Source organism: Desmodus rotundus, chromosome 13 (assembly GCF_022682495.2).
Source record: "Desmodus rotundus isolate HL8 chromosome 13, HLdesRot8A.1, whole genome shotgun sequence".
NCBI lineage: Eukaryota > Metazoa > Chordata > Mammalia > Chiroptera > Phyllostomidae > Desmodus > Desmodus rotundus.
The window spans coordinates 22,678,251-22,699,186 of NC_071399.1; the positions used below are offsets into that span (position 1 = coordinate 22,678,251).

Below are 20,936 nucleotides of genomic sequence, written 5' to 3' on the forward strand. Positions count from 1 at the left end.
CTCTGATCAGTGCCCCGCCTCGGAAAAGGAGGAGCTGGGCAGTGTTGGTTTATCGTTTGACAGGCAATGAACGCAGATCCTTTGAATGAGCGGGAGGAAACTAGGACCAGAGCTCAGAATGCCCATGTTGTCAACTTTCAAATTACCATTATCCAAGCAACGAATGCGCACAGTTTAAAAAAGCAATTAGTACTGTAAGGCTTGTAACAAAAAATAGCTCCTTGCTTTAATTGCTGCCCCACCTGAGAGGCACTCACTTTAAACTCAGTTTTTACCTTCTTGGTTTCCTATATCATACTTAGGCTGCTAGCTTTTATTTTTCTTTCTATGGACATTTATTATGGAATGAGATTTTAGCCCTCTTTCTACTTTTCCTTCCAGTTACATAACACTTTCTATCAAATCAATGTCTAATGTTTACATTAGCATTTATGTAAACCGGGTTCAGAGAAGAGCCACGTAGCACATGGTGATCACTTTTCTTTCCTATATAACTGTGTTTGCCTGGAATTAATAACTGTGGTTTTCTATGTATCTATCTTAGCTCATTCTCCCAACTTCGTAACTTAAGGTAATTAAGAAGTATATGATTTTTAATTTTATAATTAAGAACATAACTTTATTAATAAGAACTGAGAATTATAAGGTCTGTCAACATTCACACACATCAGGTGATCTCCTAGTTTCCTTTTGTTCCAAGACCAGCAGCTCCAAGACCAACAGTCCTGACTTTCTCGGGACTTTCTCTGTCCTCCAGCTCTGACGCAGAGCCTTTTCCCTCCCTTTGGACGCACTATTATTTTGAAACCTCATTTTCATCCTGGGAATTCCCTCCCCTTCTCCCCTTTCCAGGGACCTTCTTAGTTCATCCCCTCCCTTGTTTTAGAGGGACACATCTTCTGGTAGCTTCTTGAGACTGGGTGAATAGGAAATAATTCCTTTTTTTTTTTGAGACAGTGTGTGCCTAAGGAGTACCTTTAGTTTTTCTTCATGATTGATCTATACTTTGGCTGGGTATAGAAGGGTAGGTTCTAAAACATTTTTCTTTTTCGAGGTTGTTTGAAGGCCTTGATCTCTTTGTCCTCTACAGCCCAGTCTTGCTGTTCAGAAGTACGATGTCATTATAATTCCTTGACATCTGTGAATATAACCTGTTTCTCTGGAAGAAAGGAAAAAGATCTCTCTGAGACCTCTTCTTTGTCTCTGAAATTTTAAAGTGAAGTGTTTTGACGTGGGTCTGTTTTTCATTCACTGTGCTGGGCACTGATAGGTCCTCTTCGTTTGGAAACTGACACAGCTCAGTTCTGGGATCCTATCTTGAATTAGTTTCTGTTTTCTCTTCATGCAACTTTTATTCAGCAGGTATTGAGCTTCCTGGGTTTGTATCTAATTTTTTTTTGTAGCCACTTTATTTTCTGGTAGATTCCCTCGACTGTATATTTCAACCCTCCTAATTGAAATGTTTTTCCAACAGATTTGTACTCTCTGTGAGTTCTTTCCTGTTCTTTTAATGCTTTCTCTTTCTTTAAAAAGCATCCTGGCTGTGTTTTTTTGGTTTGTTTGTTTTAATGATCTTTAGTTTAAAAATGAACACAGTATCTTCTTTTACCTCAGTATGATGGTACTTTTCTCTTTCCCTGGATTGTCCCTGTTTTTCCCAAGTTCCCCCCATTTTACCCCATTTGTTTATCTTGATCTTTCTTTTATGTTGGAGGATTCCCTCAAGTAGTTGATGGTCCTTGATGGATGGTTCTAGAACCTTGACCCAGATAACATATTCAGACAGAGCAAAGACTGCACTCTTGACCAGCAAGGGAAATGGGGCCAGGTTGAAAGTGGGACCAGGTATTAATTAATTCACAAATTAATTAAAATATATGTATTGAGAGCTCACCACATTCCAGGCACTGAGGTATGGTAGGCAAAGAGGAAATAAAAATGAGTAAGATGTTCAGAGTCCAGCAGGGCAGACAAACCGGTGAACAATTACAACATAATGTGATAAGCATACTTCAGGCTCAACAAACATTAACTTAATGTCTATTATATGCCAGGCACTATACGACGCACTTGGATTTTACTTATTCCTTACAATAACATTGTGTTAGGTATTATTATGCCCATTTTAATATAAGGAAACTGCCCAAATAGAGGAATACACAAGTACCGTTAAGACCAAGAGGCCAGATCCCTCTTTGGTGCCTCTTCAGACAGGCACCCGGACACAGTCTTTCTGGCTCAGGAGTCCACAGTCTGCAGCACTGAAGGCAGAGGTTCTGGCTGGCACAGAAGATCCTGCCTGAAACCGGCTCTTCATCCTCGGGCGCCCCCCATTGACCCCCTCCCGCCCGCTCCTTAGGTAATCCGCGGTGGGCTGGAGCGCTGCCTTCAGCGTGGGAAGGAAGGATGAGGGGAAAACAAGCCGTGAAAACCTTGAACTGAAACGGCCTCAAGCCACAGGAAACTCTTAGATGTGTGGTCCTTTCTCTTTCTTGTTTTTATTTGCTTTTCCTTTTTCTTGTCAATAACGAACATTTACCAGAGTATTGAGTCAGGAGCTAAGAAATGGCCAGAAAGGCAGAGGAACAGGGGTGGGAAGCAGGGGGGCTAAATCTAGAGAGATTTTTTTTTATTAAGGTAGATCAGTTGTCCCCCCCGAGAGAGATCAAGGGGATCCTGTGGGTGAATTGGGGAGAGGGAGGAAACACCCACACACACACCCCTCTCTGAAGCAGTTTTTAAAGCTCTGTCTCTAAAACAGGAACTCGCCTTGGGTCTCCTGAACCGAAGAGCACAGATCTTGCTTCCTCCTTCTCAAGTCACCTTGTCCTTTGAAGCAGAGAGCTCTGTTCTTCCACAGCCAGGGCGGGGTAAGTGGAGGCTGCTGGCCCACAGGGTCTCCCCGGGGGCCCCTTTCACTTTTGTTATCCAGAGATTAGATAGAGAAGGTTTTTAGGGGAGTGGGAACCCGAACTCCCCATGTATTAAGAAAAGGAGATGGGGGCGGGGTACAGGCAGAGATTTTGCCAAATTACAGATGGAGCCGACTTAGATCCAGAACAATTCCCAAAGGAGGCCCTCCCACACCCACAGGAAGGCCAAAAAAAGGCTTGAAATTCAAATTATTTTTGGTGCTTGGGAGATGAGAGGGGAGTGAGAGAGGGCAGGAACTGAGGGGGGAAGGAAAAACGAAAGGCCTCGTCAGTATCTTTCCTAAGGAACAACTCGGGGGAGCACCAAATGGTATGAGGAATGTAGCTGGACTTGCATAATGTTTTTATTGTGTATCCACGGGCTGGACTGTAAAAGTGAATATTCACAAACTGTATATAAATTTGGCTTCTGACCTGACAGAAGTGGTGGCGGCCCCTCTCCTTCTGTGAGCCTCTGCTTAGGACCGAGCTGGTTTGCCCACACCGTCGCCGCACACCCTCTCTGCTCCTCTCAACCCTGCTGCCTTGCCCTGGTTCCTCCCAAGATGCCCTTCTTTCATCCATGTTGTCTATCCATATTTTGGTTGTTGTTCCTGCTTATACTTTTGCTTTTGGGGGAAGAGGAATGGGGAAATGTCGGGGAAGAGGTGAGGATGGGTGACGTGGGATGAGAGGTGAGGAAGCAGTACTTACATTTGAGAATTAGGTAGAGGGAGAAATAAAAGGCTCTGCTCCCTGTTCCAGTACTTTAGTCTTTCCAGGTCTTGTTTTTTTTCATCTCGTTCTTTCTCATCTCTTCAAAAGAATGATTTGGTACTGGGTACCCCATCAAAGTTGAATTTCAGATAAGCAGCAAATGAATAAGAAAATCTGACATCACAATTCTGTGCATTGAGGCAGTTTTTGAATCACCGAACTCCAGTGATGTTTGAGTGATAGATCCCCACAGGGTATGGAGCTGGAGGGAGAGCCGGGCCCACGGCAGGTCTTGTCTGCTCTCACCTGTTCTGTCACACTAGTCCTTTCTCACGTCTAAAAAAAGAAAGAAAGGTATTGCCCTTGGCTGTAAAAGCATCCTGGGCCAACACAAGGGGCAATCAGAAATATTTGTGTTTGTGTTGAGAAAGCAAAAGGCTTTTTGAAAGATACATACCATTTTCATAATTTAGGTAGTTTCAAATTTAAGGTGTTTCATAAAACTTGGAGAAAAAGTTACCTGAGTTGACCACTAGATGGTTACCTGAGGTGTACTAGATGGATCAGTACAATAATTTTTTTAAAAATAGACTTAATTTTTTAGATCAGTTTCAGGTTCACAGCAGAGCTGAGCAGAAAGTACGGAGGATTCCCATGTGCTCCCTGCCCCTCATGCGCATGGCCTCCCATGGAATAAGTTTTGAAGGAAGATCTCTAAGTGACCTCTGACCTATGACTGGAAGGAGTTCGAAGAATCGAATGACATTGCCAAATTCAGCCCGGCTGAAAAACAAATTTCAAGGTTCCTAGCAAAGGTGGACTGGCTAGAAGTCTTCACACTGGGGCTGGATAATAGGCAGTTAAGTCATTCCAGGCCCCTCTCTGAAGCCATAAGCCCAGAAATATGTCCCAGTTTTCCCTCCTTCTCCTCAGCCCTGGACACTGTCATAACAAAACTACAGCCCATCTACTTACTTTTTGATGTGAACAGGTTTCTCATGAGAAATAGGGATGATATTGATAGGTAACATGCTCCTTCTTGCAAAAAGGAATATTAATTGATAGACAGTGGACCATATCTATGGGTAGATGGGTAAATACATATATGGGTAAATATATATAAATATATTATATTTAAAATCCATCCTCATTCATCTCATTAAGAGAATAGTGTCTAATATTTTACTGTTTTATGTTTAATGATCAATAACATATATATTTATTTTGTTACTAATAATCGTATTGATGATTCAAAGACTGTTTTAACACCGGGAGGCTTATAGTCACAGTATATTTTTTAAATTGTAAAATCAATTTACTTACGTATTTTGTTTCAGAATATATGATAGGGTAATCAATAAAAGATGATGAAATAATAAATGATGTCATAAAAACACATGACCTTTGGATACAATTCTTGAGGAGACGTGGAATGTAAATACAGAGATCAGGGGAAAGGGGATGGATGATTTAACATTCTGACTGTCAATCGCTTGTTTAGTTTGAAAAAGGGATGATGGTGTCACATGACTATGGTAGTTAGACTCTATTGGATACATTGAGAAAGAGTGATATAACAGTTTTATTTCAAAACTCCTCGTGAACAATCTGCAGAATATACCCTTTGTAACCACTCACACTTATGATTAAAAGTTCCACGTGCCAACTTAGAAATGTGCAAAGGGTTACCTTGTTTCCAGCACTTTGTAGGGGAGGTAGTGAAGAAAAATTTGAAGACCACTGTTTTATATCATCCTCTTACTGACATTCCTGCTCATAACTAGACCTTTTGCACCTTTGAACAGTTTAATTGCAGGCATCATCCTACCTATGGTTTCAGAGGTTTGCTTTTCCGGAGTCCTTTGTCCCTTACCATGCTGCTCATCTGCTCTAGGCTGGGCGGTGGCTACAGGGTTATGAGACCAGGGCTTAAACCAGAGAAACCAGAAATAAGTCAGCCCCTAGAGCTCACAGCTGAACTATTTCAAGAATATGCAGTTACATTTCAGTGGCTGTGATCTGACTCATGGTGTGCCCAGTAACATGTAATTACGAGTTGCATTCTAACGGACTTCTACTGCAACGCTTGCTTGTCGCCTTCTGAATCCAGGGGAGCCACAGCAGGGTTGTATGGCGACAACCAACCCCGGTGTACACCCTGTCCTAGGAAATTGACTTTCTTGCATACCAGCTGAGATCCTGGTGCAGTTTCTCCAAGCATTAAAAACTTTCTTTTCGAGGAAGGCAGAAAAATGGGTAGAAGCAACCACACGCCCAAATGGCGAAGGGAATAGCCATGGGGGGAGCTATGTAACAGGGATGGGAGTAGGTGAGGTTGGAGAGAAAGAAAGCGCTGCTCTTCATATCAGAACTAAAAGCTAAAGGGTAGTTCCCACAATTCAAGTACAGCCGCAGTGTGTGAAACTGCTCAACCGGCGTGCGGAGTTTGTGCGTGGTGACGCTTCAGTTAATCCAGGGCCAAGAGGGTATGTCTCACCACAAGGGCTTTTTAAAACTACATACTACCTATTTAAGCACAAAGCTCTGTCAGTACTTTTCAGCTTTAAAATGTTTCTTTAAGTAAACCTTTTATTTTGAGATAATTGTAGATTCACGTGTAGTTGTAAGACATAATTCAGAGAGATCCTATGTACCCTTTACCCAGTTTCCCCCGAGGGTGGCTTCTTAAAAGCCTAGTATAATATCATAACCAGGGGACTGAGACTTTTGCAGCCAAGAGACAGAACCTATCCGTCAGCAGGAGGATCCCTGTGTTGCCATTGTATAGCTGCGTGCACGTTCCTCTTACCCCACGCCCTTCTTAACCCGCGGCTATCACGCACCTGTTCTCAACTTCTATAATTTTGTCATTTCAAGAATGTTGTATAGCCCTGGCCTGTGTGGCTCATTGGGTTGAGTGCCAGCCTGTGAACCAAAATGTCGCTGGTTCAATTCCCTCCCACTCAGGGCACATGTCTGGGTTGTGGGCCAGGTCCCCAGTTGGGAGTGTGTGAGAGGCAGCTGATCAATGTGTCTCTCATACATTGGTGTTTCTCACTCTTTTTCTCCCTCCTTCCCCCTCTCTTTAAAAGTAAATAAATAAAATCTTTCAAAAATGTTAGATAAATGGAACCAATCTGTATGCAGGTTACACCTGCATACAGTATGTAACCTTTTGGAGCTGTCTTTTTTAAACTTAGCATAACTCTCTGAAGATTCATTCTGGCTGTTGTGTGTAAGAATAGTGTGTCCCTTTTCATTGCTGAATAGCATTCCGTGGTATGGATCTACCACAGTGTATTTAACTGTTCACCAACTGAAGGACATCTGGGTTGTAGCCAGTGTTGGCTATTGTCCTTAAAACTGCTACAAACAGTCATGCACAGGTTTTTGTGTGAACTTAAGTCTTTATTTCTCTGGGATAAATGCTCAGAAGCGTAATTGTTGGGTCTCATGACAGTGGCACGTTTAGCGTTTTGAAGGCACCGCCAAGCTGTTTTCCAGAGAGGCTGTACCCTCTTACACTCCCACCAGCAAGGACTCACGATCCGTTTCTTTTCATCCTCCCCTGTGTATGACAGTGTTACCATTTTTTATTGTAGCCATTCTGATAGGTATGTAGTGCTGTCTCATTGTGGTGCAATATTTTGGGGGGTATCTTTTGAATTTTTCCATTTTTATTGTGATATAATTGACGTAACACTGTGTTAGTTTAAGGGGTACAACACAGTGTTTTGATATATGTATGTATTGCAAAATGATCACAACAATAAGTTAACATCCATCACCTCACATAGTTATAAGTATTTTTTCTGTAGTGGGAACTTTTAGTAAGTACTCTCTTAGCAACTAATGCAGTATTGTTACTACGGTCACTATACTATACATTATATCCCCGGAATTTATTTATATTATATTTGTACCTTTTGACTCCCTTCATTCATCCTTTCACTCATTCACCCGCCCCCACCTCCTGTCTCGGGCAACCACCAATCTGTCCTCTGTTTCTATGGGTTCAGTTTTTTAAGAATCCACATATAAGTGAGATCATACAGTATTTGTCTTTCCCTGTCTGACTTACTTCACTCAGCATAATGCTCTCAAGTTCTATGCATGTTGTCACAAATGGTAGGACTATATTCTTTTTCATGGCTGACTAATGTTATATACTTAATATTATCTATTGTGTTACATAGATATCGCATTTTCTTATTTGTCCATCCGTCAATGGCCATTTAGGTTGTTCCCATGTCTTGGCTATTGTGAATAATTCCGCAGTGAGCATGGGGAGTGCAGATATTCTCTTTGAGACAGAGCTTTGTTTCCTTCTGACTATGCGCAGAGGTGGAATTGCTGGGTCATATGGCAAAGTTCTATTTTTAATTTTCTGAGGAACCTCCATGCTGGTGTTCATAGCAGTTGCATCAATTTACATCCCCTTTTCTCAACATCTGTGCCAACGCTTATCTCGTCTTTTTGATGATAGCCTTCCTAACAGGTGTGAAGTGATATCTCACTGTGGTTTGGATCTGTATTTCCCTGATGATTATGATGTTGAACCTTGTTTCATATTCCTGTTGGCCATTCATATGTCTTCTTTGGAAATATGTCTATTCAATTTCTCTGCCCATTTTTTAATCAGAATGTTTTTTCATTATTGAGTTATGTGAATTCCATGTACATTTTGGATATTAACCCCTTATCAAATATAAGATTTGCAAGTATTTACTCCCATTCCATAGGTTACCTTTTCACTGTGCTGATTTTTTCCTTTTCTATGCAAAAGCTTTTTAGTTTGATGCAGTCCTACTTGTTTATTTTTGCTTTTGTTGCCTTTGCTCTCAGTGTCAAATCCAAAAAATATCATTGCCAAGCCAAGGTCAAGGAGCTTACCCACTATGTTTTCCTCCAGGAGTTTAATGATTTCAGGTCTTTAATATTGTGAACTTACACAATTTTCTTTTCACAGACTTTATTTGTAGAGTTGTTTAAAAAGAATTTAAAAAAATTAAAGCAAAAGATACATCATGCACACATCATATTTTAAAAACATAAGAGTGTGAGTGAATCCAAAGTCTCCTCTTACCGCCTCAGGGGTGACCCCCTCCGGGAAGGTCACTGCTCCTACCAGCAAAGCCACATGAAAACTTCCACCTAAAATAAAGGTCCCAGTCACTTCAACCACGTTTTCCTACCCCACCGTCATTGCCAGGAATGATGAAGGTCTTCCTGAGCACATACAACCTCTGGGAATGCCATCCACTTTTCTTTCCCCTCCTTTGCAGTTGTCAGCTAACCCATTTAGAGACATGGGAATAAACTGAAGAAAGTCATTCCCTCCTCTATCCTCTCCCTCCCTCCATCTCCAATAGCTTCTCCATTCTGCTGCTGTTTCTAATCTGCTGAGAGCTAGGAAACCACATAATTGGACCTTTGGAAATTAGATATTCAATCAGAACCCATAAGCAAGCCTAAGAAAGGCTCTTCTTAAGGCAGGGACTTTGGCTACTTGGAGGCCCTTCCCCTCTCACCTTCTGAATTCAGAGTTCTCTCCCAGAGATTGAAGTTGCCAGAGGGGCAACCTCTAGATCAAGGTCATGTTGCTGTGTATGTCTTTCAGCAGGCCAGGACTCTGACATCTTCTGACCTCAGACACTGGAGGGTACATTTGGCTACTTATCCAATTAGAACATTCACAGTATTATTAAGTATTAGGTGTAGGGAGAAAGTTAGCTTATTATTGTGTAATTACTAAATGAAGGAGGTAATCTGGAGTGGGCTTAATCTTCCAGCCTTGTGCTACACTTAATTTCAATATAGTTTGATAGACATGTGGAGTCATCATACAATTTGATGGAATCTGAAAGAAGATTCCTGAGCAAATTTCCTGTCTCCAGTGACTCGTACTGAGTTTCACCAGGTCTTACGGTTCAAGCTGCTAATCAGGTTTTGTATCTTTTTCCAGTGGCAGGAGTTTGAATGTGAAGGGTTCAAGATTGGCTAAACTTTTTTGAAAAATGTGTTCACAGACTGACAATTATTTTTAAATTGAGGATATAGTTAGTTCTACGGTAGTTCTTTTTTTTAAATCACACAGCAGCCACGAGTTCTCGGAGGTACTTTTAAATTAAAAACTACTTATTTGTAGAACTAACATTTTTCCCTCTGATCATAAAATAATACGTGCTTATTGGCGAATCCTTGGAAAATTCAGAAATAAAGCTAGCACTCAGATAATTACATTTTAAGTTCTCTCCTTGCAAATTGAATATATATTTTTTTATTATTAAACACACACCAATGGATCACCTCTGGGGAAGAAAACAGAGTCCGGTGGACCTGAGTGGAAGAAGAATTTGGTCGTTCTTACTATTTGTACCTTTTGACCTCTGCATGGTGTGCACGGTTTTCCTATTAACCAAATAAGGGAAAGACGCACCTCTGTCTGCCCAAATATCCTGTTTGCTTTTCTTTGTTTTGTAATAATCAGCTTGTACTGAGAAACACTGATGTAAAATTCAACCCACCGTAGGAATGCCGTGGAAAACTGGATGGTGTTTGTTTTTGCTATCAACTTGGACTGTATTCATCCATCAGTATTTACTAATAGGAGCCCGCACGAGGCTCAGTGCTGAGGAAATGAGTCATGTAACTAGTCTAAGCAAAAAGTAAAGTTAAATACACTGCTAAAACGCCGTCATGGATTCAAAGCCTTCTCTCTGTCTGCTTCCACAGGCCCAGGTCTTCCCACACAGTCACAGGGCCTGGCTGGGATGCAGGAGTCCTTCGCGGGGCACTGCACTTACTCAAACTGACCGAAAAACAGTGCCCTCAGCGGGACCCCATACGAGCCGTGCGTTCGGCAGGCAGACTGCTATAGCCAGGGACAGGATGCACACTCAGTTTTGAGGTTTATATTAGTGTCAGACTGAGCAATGTCTTCTAAACTTTGGTACTAGGAAATAATTTTGGCATGTGCATGTAATGTATGTATATATGCGTGTGTGTATGTGTATAAAAATACTACAGAACGCGTGGCTTAACAGAAATTTATTTTTTCACAGTTCTGGAGGCTGGAAGTCCCAGATCTGGTTGCCAGCATGGTTGAGTTTGGGGAGAGGTCCCTTCTTGGCTTGCAGATGGCCGCCTCTTCACTGTGTGTTCACATGGCCTTTCCTCGGTGTCTGTGGAGAGAGGGAGAGATGTTTTCTTCTCCTTATAAGGCTACCAGTGCACACTCTTACAACCTCATTTAACCTTAATTACCTTCTAACAGCCCTTTCTTCAAATGCTGTGTCATTTCGAGTTAGGTCTTTACCATATGACTTTGGAAACGAGGGGCATATTTCAGCGTGTGTGTGTGTGTGTGTGTGTGTGTGTGTGTGTTTTATATATACACCAAGGTGTTCCACCAAATTTTTATCTTTTCTGATTTACTTTATTACTGTCCTGTACTGCTGTTTCCCGTAGCCCATAAACAGAAATCGGCACAGTTTCTTCCACGGCCCATTTTCCCCATTCTTAAGGCTCTGAGAGTATGCGCTCAGCGACAGCCCTGAGTGCTGAACAGAGATCACTGAAACAGGATTCAGAACTCAGGGAGGCAGCTCCGAACGGCTATGTCGTTCTGAGGCTGTATCTCTCCCCCAAACCTAGATTGTCCCCTTTGTAAAATGAGATTAATAATGCACAAGCCCATGAAAGAAGAACGAATGTGTAATAATTTATCACATAATGTTAGCTCTCTGTAATACAAGTTTCAAAATGAAATGCAAAGATATTCATCTAAAAGTATACTGACTTTTAAAAATTTAACAGAATTCTCAGTATTTACGATGCCCAAGACCATTCACTTGCTCACTTTCAGCAACAACAGTATGAGATAGGTTGTCTGTTATCACCACCTTCCCCATCTTAGAGAAACCAGAGAAAGAAGTCAAGTCACAGGTCCGCAGCTAGACAGCTAATTAGTGACAGTCAGGTGTCAAACCCTGGCAGCTTGGTGCTAGAGTCCAGGTACTATGCAATCAGTAAATTGCTTATTCATTTCTGATTGTGTCACTTCCTTGCTCAAAAGCTTCAGTGGCTCTTGATGCTGAAAGTAACAAGCACAACTCACTAGCTTAGCAGTAAAGACCCTCCACCTACCTCTCTCCCCTGTTTTGTTCCCTATGAAAATCCTTCACCTGTCCTTCCGGGCTCCAGCTGAATCGGACCAGTCACACCTCCCTGAATGGATCCCAGGCATCCCCACCACTCTGCTTTGTCTTTGACAAACTCTCTATCTGCAGTCCACCCATTCTCACCGCACTGCCCCTCCCCCAACCTTCTACTTCCTACCTTTCCTTCATCGCTCTTCTCAAGCGTCCTTCCTACATTTGGTCCTGCACTCTCCACCCCAGCTGGTTTTGATTTCCCACAGAACTTCACCTCTTCTCCCCTCGCTGGGCGGTTCAGTTTCTGGCTCTTGTGACAGTTGTTGCTGTGCGTGTTGTAGTCCCTCCCTAATAAAGGATGGGCTCCTTGAGGACTGCAGGGTGCTTTCTCATAGAGCTTGTACATTTTTTATTAAAAATTTAAATCACTATTTAAATCACTTTTCTCATAACCGAATGTGTGCATACTTATTGCCCCAAATTAAACATTACAGAAATACATCTCTTAAAAAGTGAGATCCACCATTACAGCCCCTCTTTCTTTGCCCTAAGAAAACCGTGATTAACAGGTTGGAATGTAGCCTTCTGGACTTCTTTCATGGAATCAGCATGTATAATTTTTATTTACAGAAATGGGTTTATACTACACAGACAGCTTTGTACCCTTTTTCCACTTAAAATATTATAATATATATTTACTGTTTGTAATTAAATCACTATTTTTAAAATATCATTTGATTTTATATTTTTATTGTATTTTTTCCTATACCACCTTTTTCCACCACCACCCACTCCCCTTTCCCCGCAATCATTTTTTTAAAACATACTATAATATTGTATGAATGTACCAATATTTACCTGTTAAATCCCTTGTTAATGATGAGAGTGATTCCCAATTTACCATTATAAACAACGCTTCTGTGAGTATCCTGCATATAGCCCATATACATATACACACTCCACATATACACATATGCTCCGTATGTACTACATCTATCTCCAGATGATTTTCTGTAGGACACAGCTTTGGACGTGAAGTTGCTAGGTGAAGTGGAATGGATACTATACATGAAAATAATGATCAAAAACGTGGAGGGGAAATAGTTTTGGCTTATATCTTTCTGTATCCTTCACAAACTCGGTGGCTAAGAGGGCAGACTCTGGCACCAGGCTGCACAGGTTTGGATCTAGGCTTGGCCTCTGTGTCTCAGTCGCCTCATCTATAAAATGGGGCAAAAAGAATAACTTGCTCCCAGTGTTGTAAGACTTAGATGAATAATATGTGTAAAACAATTAGCATTTAGTAAGTATTTGGCAAATAAATAAATGCAAGATATATGGGAGAAAACATGGTAACAAGTTCAGATGACTGGTTGTTGAATAAATAGGAATGAATAGAACAATAGTAGTTTGAGTAATTTTTCTGGAAATGGATGCTGCTTTGCTATTGAAACTGGTAGGAACTGTTTATAAAATAACCAACTAGCATTAGAGGTGCAACTAGCAATAGAGGCCTTAGAGCTTTTATCTTTGTGTAAAGTTAATGAGCCTGAACCAGAATCAACCAATGACCTTGGTCTCTTCAGTTCCACACTTTCTCCAACAGAACTAACTGGCAGCCTGGTACCTTACATAATGGGTATCTCTGAGGACAGAGAACAATGGAGTTCCCTGAAGGGTACCCTGGCTCACCACTGAAGGTTATTAGATCAAGCACTTACCCAGCCATTAACGTGGAGAGGTAATAAAAGTGCATAAATGGCTAGAGTAGGGTAAAAGGCTTTCTGGTTAGATTCTTAAGTTCTGGACCAGAAGTCTCGTCTTCATGGAAAAGTTTCTACACCAATACTGGAAGATTCTGAGGGTAGCTAATGCTGGCTTCTAGAACCAGCTTTGCCACTAACTAGCTGCAAAACCTTGAGCAAACTTTTGAACCTCATCTCACACTGATACAATGAGGGGACCTACATAACTTATGTGAAAGGCCCTTTTTAGGACATTCCTTTCCCCACAGGCAGAGTCACATTTTCAGACATCAGGGCTGTTTATTGTACTGAAAAAAAATGCATAAAATCAGGCAATGGAAATATTTTCAAAGTGTGTCAGGTATGAGATGGAAAAGCTCTATAGCAGGGTACAGAAGCAACTCACAGCCGCACTGTGGTGCCCACTACAGGAAGGGGTGGGGAGGGGTGGTCCTCTGAAGAAGCACCAGGAAATCCAGGGGAAGAGAATGGATTTAGGGCAGCCATTGTAGTCTAGTGGGGGCCAGGTCCTGGCCAGGGTCCGAGGCAAAAGAAAAGGGGGCTCCCGTGAAATATGAGCATTACTCAAAGTGTGCTGAGGACCCTCCTCCCAGGCTAACGTGTTCTCACTCCCCACCAGCAGTGTCAAACTGTACCCATCTTCTTCAGCTCATTTCAAAGCCCATCTCCTTCTTGAGAACCCAACTTCATGCCATGCAGAGACATCGTTCTCCTCTCAAGACTGACAGTAATCATTCTCTGTGCCATTTATTCCCGGGCACTTCCAGGAGGAATACAAGGCTGCTGCAACCTCCTAGTAACACTCATACCCTCTCGACGAGACCCACGGCCTTCGGCTCCTCTTGGCCTCCTAGGCATCCAAGACAGTAGTGCTCAGGAAATATTTGTGGCTCTGTGATTGAGTGACTCAAGCCGGCTCAACGGGCAGTAGAATTTTATGGGTTTTAATGTGAACCATACCATGAAATCTAAGATTTCACCCCATTGCTCGCACTGGAAACCACCAGTTCCATTCCAATTCGTGTGGAGCTGGGTGGAATTTTGTTCCTTTTCACCCTGAAAACCATAATCTAATTTTGAAATTCAAAAACCATTTACATAGCATCCACTTCATTTTCAACAGTAATCTAAACACTACAAGTGTTAACTCATTTACCCTCCTTAAGAACCCAGATCAGGAGAAACTGAGGCACCCAAAGATTAAGTCTCTTGCCCAGGGATCAAAGCGGCGGAGCTGGGATTCAAACCCAGGCCACCTGGTTCTAGAGAACATGCTCTGCAGCATGCTCCGCTGCCTGATATTTATGAGTGGCAAAAATCTTCATGAGCAGGAAAAAAATTGACGTTGATGTATTTATTTCAAAGGAAATGCTTTTTTTCTTTTTTTCTTGTGTTCCCCTTTCCTTCCTCCTTCAAAGCAAACTGTTCTACAGCAAACAGCCTTTTTTCACACCTGAGAGAGCCGGGGCTCATTTTTGCTTTGGCAATCAAAATGGAAGAGGAAACGTGTGTGGTTTCATCACTGGTGCTTTCGGGGTGTGTGCTGCTGGCGCGGGCTCCCTGTCCCCAGGCGTTGCTGCCTCAGGTCCCGGAGACTTTTGAACCGTCTGCCTTCGCCCTGCGTGAGCGGAACGCACACCAGCCTTCCCGGCGCTGCCGCACATCCAGTCCTCGTCCTAGAGCCTCCAGCACCTTCTTCTGCCCTCCTCTCTCTCCCCACGTCTGGTCGCGCTCAGACCTTATTCACTGCATGTGCATCCGAATCCCGAGAAACCGCGTCTCCCGACCTCGCTTTCCTGGGTGAATCCACTACATTTGTGTCGGATGTTGATCGCAGGTTTACGCGTCTACCGCCTCGCGTGGGAGGCCCGCGCCAGAACCTGACCGACCTGCCATGGATTAGCTGTGGGACCCAGGGCACATTACTTCACGTCTCCAGTCTCGGTTTCCTCATCGTGCACGGGATGGACACGCACAGGCTGCAGCGGATGTGGAACGAGATAAGGCGGAGGCTGCGCCGGCTCTCAGCAGTTCTCTTAGGTTCCCCTTGGCAATATTTACTTCATGCACGCTCTTCTGTTTCCCATTTTCCCAGAGCACCCTCCCGCTCCGAGCAGGAAGGGCGTCTTTGCGCCACGCTCTGAAAATGTGCCGATACCCCCCCGTTAGGACGTCTGGCCCCCCACGGGGCAACGTCAAGGGAGAATCTGCGCTTCTCCTTTCGACCCTAACCCTAACCCTAACCCTGCAGTCCCAGAAAGGCAAGGGCTCAGGATGCCAGAGAGGCCCGACTGAAGTCGCTGGGTGGGGCTTTGGGAAGAAGGAGTGGGGATCAGGGGAAGCCCGCGTTCCGACTCGCCTTCCTCCTTCGAGGATGCCCTCCTCCCCCGGCCCCTTTCCCGCTCCGGACACCTGCTGCCGGGGCGGGGCGTCCGGGGCAGGACCTCCCTCCGCGGCCCGGGTCCCACCTGCGCGGCCGCAGGCGTTGGCGAGGGGTCGGAACCGCCTTCCAGGCGCCCGCCCCGCCTCCTCCGCGCAGCCCGCCGCGCCCGGCCGTGCCCCCTCCCACCCCGCGGCGCCCCGGCACCCCTCTCCTCCCCCAGCGGGCTCGGCGGAGCATTGTACTCACATCCGGGGCTGGGTTTTGCTTTAAGGCGAAACGTAATTAACCCGGAAAAAAGAGCCGAGAGACAAGAGAAAAGGAGGGGGCGGGGTGGGGGGGAGAGGAGCCAGAGGAGCGAGAGGCACGCAGAGTTTGGCAGCTGATAAAGAAATCCCCCGAGAGCGCCGGCCCCGCGGGCCGAAGGGGCGCGTCTTACCCCGATGTGACACACGCACCCTGCCCGAGCCCCGGCCCCTGCGCGGCGGGGTAAGTTGGGTGCCCTCGCGAGCCCAGGAGCGGAGGGGCACGGAGGGGTGCGCGGGGGGCAGGCGCGGGCTGGGGGGGCTGGGGGCGCGCCGGCCGTGGTGGCCGAGGGCCAAGGGGGCGGTCGCAGCAGCCCCTGGCCGCCTCCTCTAGCCCCGGGAAAGCCTGGCGGGCAGCCCCTCCTCCAACCCTCTGGAGCGTCCGGGGTGGCCAAGGTCGCCACCGTCAGGGGTCGGGCCGTGGGGGTGGGGCCGCGGCGAGGGTTGGGGCGGGTGTTCTGCTGAGCTGCATTTTCTCACGTTTGCAGCGGCGAAACTTCTTTGCGGGTTCTGGCGCTGGGGCAGCGGCCCCGCAACAACTGCCCGAGCTGCGGGTTGGGCAGGAGAGCAGAGACCGTCCAGGCAAGTCCCTGGGGCGTGCATTGGGCCGTGGAGACTCATCTCTCTCTTTCCCTATCACCTTATTACAGGGCAGGCCTAGTATGCTTTCGCAGGGAGATCCCTTCCTTTCCTCTGGGTCCAGCCCGGGCCCTTGGGCTTCTAGAACTCCAGGCTATGGGGCTTACTTGAAGGAAAACTGTCCTAAAATGCAGATTCGGTGCCAGTTTGGGAAAGCACCTCGAGGGTAGCTGTCTGTGTCTCTCACCAACTTCTTTCTCACCTTACTTGCTTCCCTTTTCTGCTCCAGCTCTCCAATTCTGAAGACTGTTATTTCACCAAATTAAAAAAAAAAAGAGGAAAGGGAAAAAAGAGGCCTTGTAGGAAGGAAAAGTGTCCAGGCATGTCCTCCACTTAAGTCTTACATATCTCCTCCCCCAGGCCAGCCCTGCCCCCCAAGCTTTCAGCTTAAGGTTTCCTTCCTTCTTGATGAGTGTGGGTTCAAGCTGTGTCTTCCCCTTCTAATTCTTCCCGTCCCTCCTCCTCTCTTTCTTTAGGACTCCAAATGGGGCTTTTCGGAGGAGAGTACACAGCAGAGAAGAGGGAGGGGGGGGAACTTGTACCAGGATACCAGTTGTGGCTCTTGGAGGCACCTCGGCCCACTTGTACTTGGGCTGAAGTTCCAAAATTGTACTCATGTTGTTTTTAGCATACCTAAGTCAGTCCCCTTTTTCTTCCTTTCTGAAGCTTCATCATTTTTCTTTGTTGGGTGGCAAAGCCTTCAGAAACAGTAAAGCCAGAGATCTTGAAAGAATAGAAATGTTTGTTTCCGATCTTATTTGTATTCAGTTGACATATATTGGATAATAAGGACATGAAAGACAGTGATAAACAAAATGCAGCCTCTGTCTTTAGGGAGCTCCCAGTCTAGGAAGCTAAACAGCTTCCTGGAGCACAAAGCTCTTTGCTCCAATAGAGACCCAGCGTGCTTTGAGAAACCAGAGGAGGCTTTTAAAAAGCGTTATGATCATTTCAGATGTTAGCCGCCTCCATCGTGTGCCCCTTGAGGGCAGGTGAGTTTTGTCATAGTGAAAGTCTAGCTTGTAGTCTAGACTCTGTGGCCAGCCCAGTGTATGACATCTACTAAGTGGTGAGTAAATGTTTGCTGAATGAATGAATGAATGATTGCAAGCACATGAATTGTTTGCATCTGTCCAATGGAAGGGAAAAGAGCAATGTGGCGGTGCCTCCAGCCTGTAGAAATTCAGTCCATCAAGCTGGCTCACAAGGGTTTACTCTGGATGTTGCCTTTACACTTAAGTAATTTTCTGCCCTATTTGTAAGCCCCACTTTTTACAAAGTGTGGCGCTTCTCGTGGAGCTCTAGCTACTGATGACGGGAGCCTCGCTTGCTTCAGAGATGGGTAATCACCTAGGGATTGACTTGGAAACCACCTGCCCTTTGGTGGAGAGTTTGTAAAACCTTCTTTTCCTTTGTTGGTGCTTTCTTCTCTCTTCTGTATAAGGAAGTAGGGCCTGCAAATCCCTTGTCATCAGACTGAGCTGAACCGTATTTAGCACAGTATTTTACCAAGGTTAAAATAAATCCTGAAGACATGCAGGTTTTGGTTGGTGTCTACTTATGGATTTTGCAAAAGTGGGAAGGGAGATGCATCAACCCTGTTAGCCAGATCCTCCCAAACAGTCCCTGCAGGCTTGCATGGTGTTGCTGAAGTGCTGGAACACTAGGAAGACCCAAGCAGCAGGCGCTCAGTCTTCATTGTGCACATCCAGCTGGCACTTCATTGATTTCCTGCCTTCTTCGTGGGGCAGGTAAACAGGTGAGTGAGGCCCCTGTTAAAAGGCTAGAATGCCTCCCGCATATTAGCTCTTGCTGTGGGCCACAGTGCAGTAAATATCTTTTGATTCACCGAACCTACTGGACACTATTCATTCTGGCTGTTGCAGTCCTAGAGCGTGGAAAAGAGGATGCGGGCACTGGGACATTGGTCTGCTCTGTCGCCCGACTGTGAGCAGTTTGGTTGCCTTTCAGTTTTCCATCTTAGTGAGCTGGGTAGGACTCGGGCAATCTAATCTGTTCGGCTTTGGAAGGGAAGGAAGCAGAGCAAATATTACGGTTTGACAGCCTGTGGGAAGAGGAGAATCCTAGCCTTGCCCAATATAAGCCCATCACTGAGCCTGGGGATTGGACAGGGTGGGGAGATAGGGTGGCTGAGAGGCGGGAGGGATGGGGTCCCTTCCTTCAGGTTCTGAGGAGCCTGTGCTTGGTGCAGTGGGACTATAACTGACCTTTATTCAAATCTTGGGTTACCCTGTTCTCCCCTCCTCTGGCCCAGTCAGTCTTTTGGGCTTTATAGTTTATCTTCTTTCTGAAAGCCCCTTGTCTGCTCTGACCCCTGTTGACTGAACTTACTTGCAGAGGACTACAGGTTGGTTTGGGCTGTCTTGCCATGGAGGGCCCAGCCCTGCTGGTGCAGAAGCTCCTGACACTGCCTGGAGTGGGCAAAAGGCTTTCGGCTTTGGGCCTGTGGTATGCTTTTCTGCCCACAGAGGTCGGCCAGCTGAGATACAGGGGTAGGAAGCTAGATCTGCTTGTCCTTACACTCCTGGGAAACACGACCAGTTCAAGTGCAAAGGCTAGTACTCGCTGTCCCATCAGCTAGGACTCAGATTCGGCCACCCACTTGCTAAGTGGCTCTTGGCTATTGTGCTTCTCCCTTGGGTAGAGCAGGAGGAAGCTCCCCAGTCCCTTCTTTGGAACCGAGAGGCTTGGCTGGGTTCTGTTAGCTTTCAGGGGAGGCTGGCCAGGATGGAGCCTGTGGAGTGCTTGGATTTTTTCTTTTTAACCTCTTGGAGAATTTTAGAGATGTAAAATACGATGCGTCTTGGAGTAGAGGCCAGAGTCAGGGGCATTTATGTGTTTGTTTGTTTGTTTGTTTTAATGCCTTTCTTTGTGAGGGAGGCCGGTTATGGCCTTTTCACTGATACTTGCCTGTTGCTGTTTGAGGGCAGAGATGGCTGCTGCCGCTCCCGCGCTCAGCAGCTTTGCGGTGTCAGGTAATCATACACGTACTTGTTAGGTGCCCCCCGACCCCAAACATCCTAACAACAACATTTGACCAGTGCTTACTCCTCACCAGACGTCCTGGTAAGCACTTTTCACACATTATTTATTTCACTTAATCCCCACGAGCAGCCTTTGAAGTAGGTACAGTGATTCTCTCGGTTTTGCAAACGAGGAAACAGGCCCCGAGCAGTTCGGCAGAGTCTGCCTAAAACCCAGCCTCTTTCAGTTCACTCTACCACATCAATGGGCAACTGAAAACCAGCACACCCTTTTTCATGGTCATCTGCTTGCAGGAGTTTCATCAGGCGCACGCCTGCTGGGGGCTGTCACCTGCACATCCTCCCCGCCGCGCCCAGCCCCTTCGTGTTCCCTGCAGTCAGGGCTGTGGGCACAGGCATTTGGACAGATGCACTTACACTGTCCTCTGGCCCTTTCCAAAAGGCTAGTAGACAGGAGAGACGGCGATGTTTGCTTTCATCCTCCTCCGCCCACGTTTTAGTGGCTGCCACTGTCAAGTTTTAAACGAAGATTATAACTCTGGGACTCCTGGGTGGTGATTGCTCGGGAACCCCACCGAGAAACTGAATTTGTTGGGTCTTCTAAGTAGGGGTGGGGGAAATTGGATGATTCTGCAAGTTGGAGGTCTCAGTTTTGATAGGCTATTTAGAAAACTAACGTGGCAGCTCACCTGCACTGGCGGGCCCTTTGGTGGAGGTGGTTTATGAAGGAGCCTTGGGCCAAGGCAGGCCTTCGTTTCCTACTGGTTCCAACAAACACATTTTCTCTGAACAGAGACGAGGCTGCTCTGTTAAGACAGGTCATGAGTGTTTAAAAGATTTTGTTGCTTTTAGCATTTTTATCGCAGTGGTATCAATGTTCCGTTACTTCCGTCATTTCCTCCCCAGTTTTTTCCCCTTAAAAATTCCTTGAGTGTCGCTTGCCCTCCATTCAAAGTTCTCGGGTCCCAGTTAGGGATTGGGCTGTCTGTGTCAAGAAGGCTCCTTTTCTGAACTTCCCCATTCCTGTAGATGTTTGCATTCCTCACCCTGAACTTC

General features: G+C 45.4%; 1 protein-coding gene across 4 annotated transcripts in view; it reads left to right on the plus strand.

Moving 5' to 3' along the window:
- Positions 1–2,734: 2,734 nt before the first annotated feature.
- PLEKHA2 (pleckstrin homology domain containing A2) overlaps positions 2,735–20,936 on the plus strand; it is a 70,243-nt gene continuing 52,041 nt past the window's right edge. The window contains exons 1-3 of one of the 4 annotated variants that reach the window (XM_071220202.1): positions 15,843–16,420; positions 16,725–16,818; positions 18,499–18,634. The gene's annotated coding sequence lies outside the window, so the exon portion shown is untranslated. Of the gene's footprint in view, positions 2,871–15,842; positions 16,421–16,724; positions 16,819–18,498; positions 18,635–20,936 lie in introns of those variants that run through there. The other 3 variants (XM_053916493.2, XM_045197140.2, XM_053916492.2) reach the window with 3 other exon arrangements.